This window comes from Dama dama, chromosome 9 (genome assembly GCF_033118175.1).
Source record: "Dama dama isolate Ldn47 chromosome 9, ASM3311817v1, whole genome shotgun sequence".
Lineage (NCBI taxonomy): Eukaryota > Metazoa > Chordata > Mammalia > Artiodactyla > Cervidae > Dama > Dama dama.
In genome coordinates this window covers 12,676,990-12,684,714 of record NC_083689.1, presented here as the reverse complement: position 1 = coordinate 12,684,714, position 7,725 = coordinate 12,676,990, and the positions used below count along the sequence as shown (strand labels likewise).

Below are 7,725 nucleotides of genomic sequence, written 5' to 3'. Positions count from 1 at the left end.
GATGAAAGTAGTTTTGATTTAGAAATTTGGCATCGGGTCAAAGAGAATGTTGAATGAGCCGTCAGACAGGGAAAAAAATATTCCGATAGATTTCTGGCCCCTATGGGCTCTCATTGAAGCTGGTATTTCAAGGTATTTCTAGCCCTCCTGATATTCAGCAACAGGCAGAACACTTGTTACATGGATATGAATTAGACGATGATACCTTACAAAAGGCCCAATTAGAACAACATAAGATATTTCAGAATTTTCCTACTAACCCTGCTCCGGTTGCTCCAAGCTCTCCTCCTCTGCCAGCAGGCACAAATCCCAAAGTCTCTCCCTTGATAGAACTTAATGATTTTGGCAACAACTCCCTTAAGACACCTTTTAACATTAAAACCGACAACACTTTTCTGAATGACAATAATCTACCCCCTTCTCAACAGAGGCTCTCTGAATTGCTGGCTTTGCAACCACAGGTCTCTGAAGCCAATGGTTTTTCTGCCTTTACAGTTTTAAGAAATGCTGATACTCAAGGGCAAATAACACCTCAATATGAAGGTATTAACTTTTTTCACAAGCAACAAATGAAAAAGGCTGTAACTATGCATGGCCCACATTCGCCTTTTACTAGAGAGATTCTAAATGCTATGGTGTCTTCTATTGGCACCTTTATTCCCTATGATTGGCAAATTTTAATAAAGGCTCTCCTTAAACCAGGATAGTATCTTCAATGGACAATGTGGTTTCAAGATATAGCCAGAGATCATGCTAACAGAAATGCTCGAGTTGGCGCTCCCCAAAACCAAATTACTTTTGGAATGGTAACTGGCACTGGACAATTTGACACCATAGAAGCTCAAATACGATGCCCTCCTTGTTGCATGATAATTAAAAACAGTGGCCCTTGAAGCCTGGGATAGAATTACTCCTCAAGGGGAGCCTACAGGTAGCTACACTAAAATATTGCAGGGACCTAATGAAACATATGCTGATTTCTTAGCTAGATTAGAAACTGCTATTTCCCATACAGTAATTGGAGAAGAAGCTAAAAAGCAACTAGAGAAATTACTTGCTTATGAAAATGCAAATCAGGAATGTCAAAGGGCTATAGCCCCAATTCATGATACAGGGACTATTTTTTATTATTTGAAGGCTTGTCACAATATAGGATCAGAAACTCAAAAGATGCAAATGCTAGCTAAAGCAATGGTTGCTGCCTTAAGAAAAGGAAAATGAAGGATGCTTTACATGTGGAGATAAGTACCATTTAAAAAGAGACTGCCCTAAGAAAGCTAATTAAAAAAAAAAATAAAATAAATCTGCCCTCACTGCCATAGAGGAATGCATTGGGCCAAAGAGTATAAATCTAAATTTAATATTGAAGGGAAACCTATTCCAGGAAACTCCAAGCAGGAGACCGCCCAGGTCCCCTTCAACAAAAACCAGGGGCAAATTCCACCTTTTCCCTCAAACCCTCAACATCTGGCAGTGCTGCTGTGGATATATCAGCCCTAAATGACTTTCTCCTTTACCCTCAAGCAGTCCCCTCTAGAATACCTACTGGATTTTTTGGGGCCCTGCCCCCACAAACCTTCGGTCTTTCACTTGGCCAATCTAGTCTGACTTAACAGGCAGGAAGGCCAGGGGTCTCCAAATGGAGAAAATAAGCTGCAAGTGTCAGACATTTTTATTTCTCTTAAGCAGCAGGAGGAAACAAACTAATAATATTTCTTTTTTTTTTTTTTCCTTCTCTATACTAATTTAAAAAGAAGTTTCTCTTAAAATATTGTGTTGCTGTCATTATAGACACCTGGGTTCACTTGAAGTTAACTATTCTCAAACCCTGAGTTAACCAGTGCCTTTTTCTTATGGAAATGTTTGTCTTAAGCTATGTTAATGTGCTACTCATGCAAATATTCTCTTAAGCTATGTTAATGAAACTGTATTTGCTTGGAAACCTGCCTTTCTTCAAGATTCATGTCAATCATTTTGTGGCCTGGGACAACTCACCTTAGTTATATGACACCTGGCTAAAGACTAGCAAGGGGGCACTCTTTCTACCCACTTCTGATGCCTATATCAGAGGCTTTCTCTATCTCCTTTATACTTTAATAAAACTTTATTACATATAAATCTCAATTTGAGAACACATTACAAACTTCTACCGATTTCCAATTCGCTTTTCTAAAATAGTTTAGAGAAATTTCATTTCATTATCCTTCTGGTAAGCTGTGGAATTTCTTCAAAAACACTGATTTATTATTTCTCACATTTCCTTTATATAGATGAGACTAAAAACGTGAAAGCTTCATTCAGGTTCTTTAAAAAATATAAAGTCTTTTATACTAAATTCCATTCTGCTCAACAAAATAAATTATATGCTCTTATTCAAGTTATTTGCCTACATCCTTACCACATTAATATAGTCTCTGATTCTAAATATTCAGTTTTTGTATTAAGAAATATAGAAACCTCCACCATAAACTCCTAGTTCTATTAAAACAGACAATGGCCCTTCCTATATTTCTAGACACTTTAAACAATTTTTACCATCTTTTTCTATTAAACATATTACAGGTATTCCTTATAATCCACAGGCACAAGACACAGTCGAACAAACACATCACACAGTAAAGTTACAAATAGAAAAAATTAAAGAAGGGGGAATACACAGGTATACTACTGTCTTCCTTATCTAAAGCAGATGTTACCAGAGTCCAACGTAAGATATTTTCTAAACCTATAACTATTATTAATACAGCTTTATTTGTTTTAAATTCTTTAAGCCTACCACAGGGAAATCTTTTAACAAGAGCAGAAAGACATTTCAAGGAATTGAAGGACACTTCTCTTCCTCTGCGCATTTGGTACCAAGACAGGTTCAATAATCAATAGAAATCTGGGAAATTAATCTTACGGGGAAAGGGATATGCTTGTATTTCCCCAGATGGAGCCAACAAACTTTTTCCTCGGAAAATTCGACCCAAGGGAGGCCCCGACATTCAAAATGGAGATGAAACAACAAGAACCCCAGGAGAAAGAAATTCCAATACGGGCCATGGCGGCTCTAAAGATCTCCAGAAAGCACCGCCCTCGGCAACATCAACCCTATGATCTCCCCACTTGGAGTCATATAAATAAATACGAAATAAATAAAAACCCTCACTAATCAAGTTAAAAATCTGATTTCTCAACAGGGAATGCCTCAGAGTCCTGAAAACCTTCTTATCGCTAAGCTCTGTTGGCCTGCGCGACCCCCACTCGGGCCGGGTTAACTAACTTACTTACCCAACCCCCCTTTATTACAGGTCATAAAATGGATGGAGAAAAGACCGATTGTATCAACCAATGACTCCACCCATATGCCCCCTCCCTGGAACCCTCACACCCTGGGGAGGAGGGAAAACTAATTAACATTTCTTTAGGTTATGAAGTCCTTCCTTTAAGTATGGGCCCAGCAGAATTATGCATAAAAGTCAGCCGACAAACTTAGGCTTTCGTCCTACCTCCAAAAGAAGACTTTCAGACATCGCCGCCCTTTTTCTGTCTGAACCATGTTTATACTACTGAAACTTTAGGAAAAGAGTTAGGGAAAGAACAAAAAACATTATGTATTATGCTGCTTAAGTGGCTTAAAAGGTTACTAACACTACGTTGAAACATTACCATGACAAAGGACTCCTTGGCTGGCTTGACAGTGGAATGACACCCTCCTCCTCCTCCTCCTCCTCAAATCATCCTCAATAAACAAATTAGGCCTGAACTATAGACATATAAAACATATGGAAACTTGCTGCCAGCACCAAAGAACTTGGGACTCGGACCGGACATTTCACAGGGACCAGTCGTGGTCATAGTAACTATTTCTTTTGCTATAATCAGTCATATTTTATACAGGCCTGTGTCCCACCTACAATTTAATCTGTAAATTGTATTAGTTGCCAATTTTGTGTTACTCCTGTTCATTTCAATCATAGTACCTACAACTGGGAACAAAATCAAATTTCATTTACATGATAATGCCTCTCTGAATGTACAATTACTGCAAAAGAAAATCTTTGAAACTTTTTCTAAATATCTGTCCTCTTCCACTAATTTGGAAACTTTAGCTGAACAAATTATCCGGGCTAGACCCACGAGGATGGTTTCAAAGTATTACCCACAGCATCGAATCTGGAACTGTAACTTTGGTGATTGTCTTGATAACCGTATTTGTTGTTTATCGTCACCTTTCTATAAGGTTGGTTAATACTAACCCAACTCATTTGGTCAGGATTTTTTAACAAATGTAATAAAATAGGGGGAATTGTCAAGAAGCATTTAACAGGAGGCTTCCCGTGTGCTGTTACAGATCTGTCAGGAAACCTTTGGCCCTTATTAATTCCTGAATATTCAGGAATTAAGAGGAGAGGCACGCCTTTCCCTGGGACTGAGGAATCCAGGCATTTCCTTTGTTAGTTTCTCATTATGGTGATAAGTACCCTCTTCTCTCTTTAATAGGGATCGCCTTGTGTTTTGTAAGTCTGGAATTTTAATCTTTATCTTTGCTGAGAATAACTACCTTGTAAGACAGTATATATGCCCATGCCATGTTGATTAAAACACATTTGCTCCATCAGAGCTTTGGTCCCCATGTCTTTCTTTCTTTCTATTCCTCTCTTTCTCTTTATCTCTCTCTTACTGGCTGATTGCCTGGAACGCGAAAGCCGGCTGCGTAACCCAGGGAATATTAGCTTCTTTCCTTCTTCCACTCTCTCATCGTCGACTCTGGACCACCAGGTTCCGGTCCATTAAAGGACCCACAGCTTGCCAAAACAGAAGACCTTAATAAAATCCAGAGCTTCAAAAAGGAGCCTCCCAGGAGGCATTGCTGGTAAAGAACCCGCTGCCAGTGCAGAAGAAATAAAAGACACGGGTTTGATTCCTGGGTCAGGAAGATCCCCTGGAGAAGGAAATGGCAACCCACTCCAATATTTTTGCCTGGGAAATCCCATGGGCTGAGGAGCCTGGCAGGCTACAGTCCATGGGGTCACAAAGAATCAGACATGACTGAAGCAACTTAGCACACGTGCACATGAACCTGCAGATGGACCTACAACTGTTCTACATTTCCTGAGAACCTCTTTGAGTCTCTCTACCTCTTGGGCCAAGTGTGTCCGTTTATCTCCATGACAAAGGGCTCTGGGTTCTGCAGGATCCCTCATCACTGAGGTCAGAAGCAACACAAGCGGACATAGCCTTTATTCCATCCTCATAAGTTTCCATCTCTTGCTTGCAGCTTCCAGACTGCCTTTGATCACACCTCAAGTTACAGTCCATCTTCTCTTCTCAGGATAAACCCAGAAAGCAGGTCACATATTTTACAACAGAAAACTGTGGTCAGAGATAAATTTGTCTCATTCTTGCTGGTATGAATGATTGAAAGAATGAAAAGATTATCTAACCCAATCCACAATTCCCCCGAAAAAATCATCTGTATTTCCAATGTAGGGGAGGGATAGTTAGGGAGTTTGGGATGAACATGTACACACTGCTATATCTAAAATGGATAGCCAACAAGGTCATACTGTGTAGCACAGGGAACTCTGCTCAATGTTATGTGGCAGCCTGGATGGGAGGGGAATTTGGGGGAGAGTGGATACATGTGTATGTATGGCTGAGTCCCTTTGCTATCCACTGAATCTATCACATTGTTAATCAGCTATGATGACTATGGCTATGGGTGCTCACTCTTGTCTAACTCTTTGCAACCCCATAGACTGTAGCCCGCTAGGCCCTTCTGTCCATGGAATTTTCCAGGCAAGAATACTGGAGCAGGTTGCCATTTCCTTCTCCAGGGGATCTTCTCAACCCAGGGATTGAACCCAGATCTCCTGCATTGCAGATTCTTTACCATCCGAGCCACAAGGGAAACCCACATCAACTATGCGCTAAGTTGCTTCAGTCGTCTCAGACTGCTTGCAACACTACAGACTATAGCCCACCAGGCTCCTCTGTCCATGGGATCCTCCAGTCAAGAATGTTGGTGTGGTTGCCATTTCTAGGAGATCTTCCCAACCCAGGGATCAAACCCGCATCTCCTGCATTGGCAGGCAAATTCTTTACCACTGAGAAACCTGGGAAGCCCCTTAATCATAATCAAATACAAAATAAAAAATTTTTTAAAGATCTATACTTCCTTCTACCCATGGGATAAAATCAAATCCAAACCACAACTCCCCCCCCCCCCAAAAAAAATGATCTATCTTTCCCAAGTTTCTTTATTCTTTAAAATGCAGGCTTATAGAGAAAATAGAGCTGGAAGGGGTTCCAAGGATTGGAGGCGATGGAGGCATGGATCCCTTGACAGTAGGTCACACTTTGTGTGATGACCTGAGTTGTGTCCTCTACAATATTCATATGCTGAAGTCCTAAACCCCTATACCTGGGAATGTGACTGAGTTTCAAGATGGGGTCTACAGGCCATAGTAATAAGCTTCCCAGGTGGCACTAGTGGTAAAGAACCTACCTACTAACGTGGGAAATATAAGAGATGGGGGTTCAGTCCCTGGGCCAGGAAGATCCCCAGGAGGAGGGCGTGGCAACTCACTCCAGTATTCTTGCCTGGAGAATCCCATGGAGAGAGCCGCCTCTGGGGCTATGGTCCACAGGGTCCCTAAGACTCAGACACAACTGAAGCAACTGAGAATGCATGCAAGTTAAAATGAGTTCATTCAGGTGGGCCCTACTCTAATTTGACTGGTTTCCTTAAGAAGAAGAGATTAAGACTCAGACACACACAGAGGGAAGACCATCTACAAGGAGAAGACAACCACCTACAAGCCACGGAGAGAGGCCTCAAAAGAAGCTAACATTGCTGGCATCTTCATCCATGACTTCGTTGTTTTTTGTTGTTGTTTTTTAACACAGTGAAAACTTTTATATTTGGAATTATCCAGCTGGACTCAGTTTAGGTGACCCCAATTTTGCTGGCAACATCCAAAGCATCATAGTTAGAAGCCAGTGGAACATATGCCCTCTTCGCTCCATCAGGCCTGATCAGGGTATTGACCTCAGCCACATCAATGCCATAGAGCTTCTTCACAGCCTGTTTAATTTAGTGCTTGTTGGCCTTGACATCCACAGTGAATACCAATTATTCTCTTCATGGCTGACTCAGTGGTGAGCAGGAACTTGATGATGGCATAGTGGTCAAGTTTGTTTCTCCTCCGGGTGCTCTTCAGAGGATATTTGGGCTGCCTCCTGAGCAGCAGTATTTTTGGCTGCCAAAAGGTGGGTAACCTCCAGATCTTCTCTTTTTTGTGACTGTGGACACCTTTCAACACTGCTTTCTTGGCCTTAAAAGCCTTTGCTTTGGCTTTGACTTTTGGAGGGGCAGGGGCTTCCTTCTTCACCTTTGGTGCCATCTTCATGAAAAGGTGTGACTTCATTTTGTAAATGTTTATTTATTTGGCTGCCCTGGGTCTTAGTTGTGGCACGCAGGATCTTTGATCTTCACTGGAGCATGAGAACTCTCAGTTACAGAATGTGGGCTCTAGTTCCCTGACCAGGGATAGAACCCAGGACCCCCTGCATTGCAAGTACAGAGTCTTAGCCACTGGACCACCAGGGAACTCCTCGATCTAGGACTTCTAACCTCCAAAATGATGAGAAAAAAATATTCTATTGTTTAAGACACTCAATCTGTGGTACTTTGTCACAGCAGCCCTAAAGAGCTAGCGTACACTGCTTCCACAGGAG

At 41.4% G+C, this 7,725-nt stretch overlaps 1 pseudogene; it reads right to left on the bottom strand.

Annotated features, from left to right (window-relative positions):
- Positions 1 to 6,934: 6,934 nt before the first annotated feature.
- LOC133061575 (large ribosomal subunit protein uL23-like) lies at positions 6,935 to 7,397 on the bottom strand (annotated as a pseudogene).
- Positions 7,398 to 7,725: the final 328 nt, after the last annotated feature.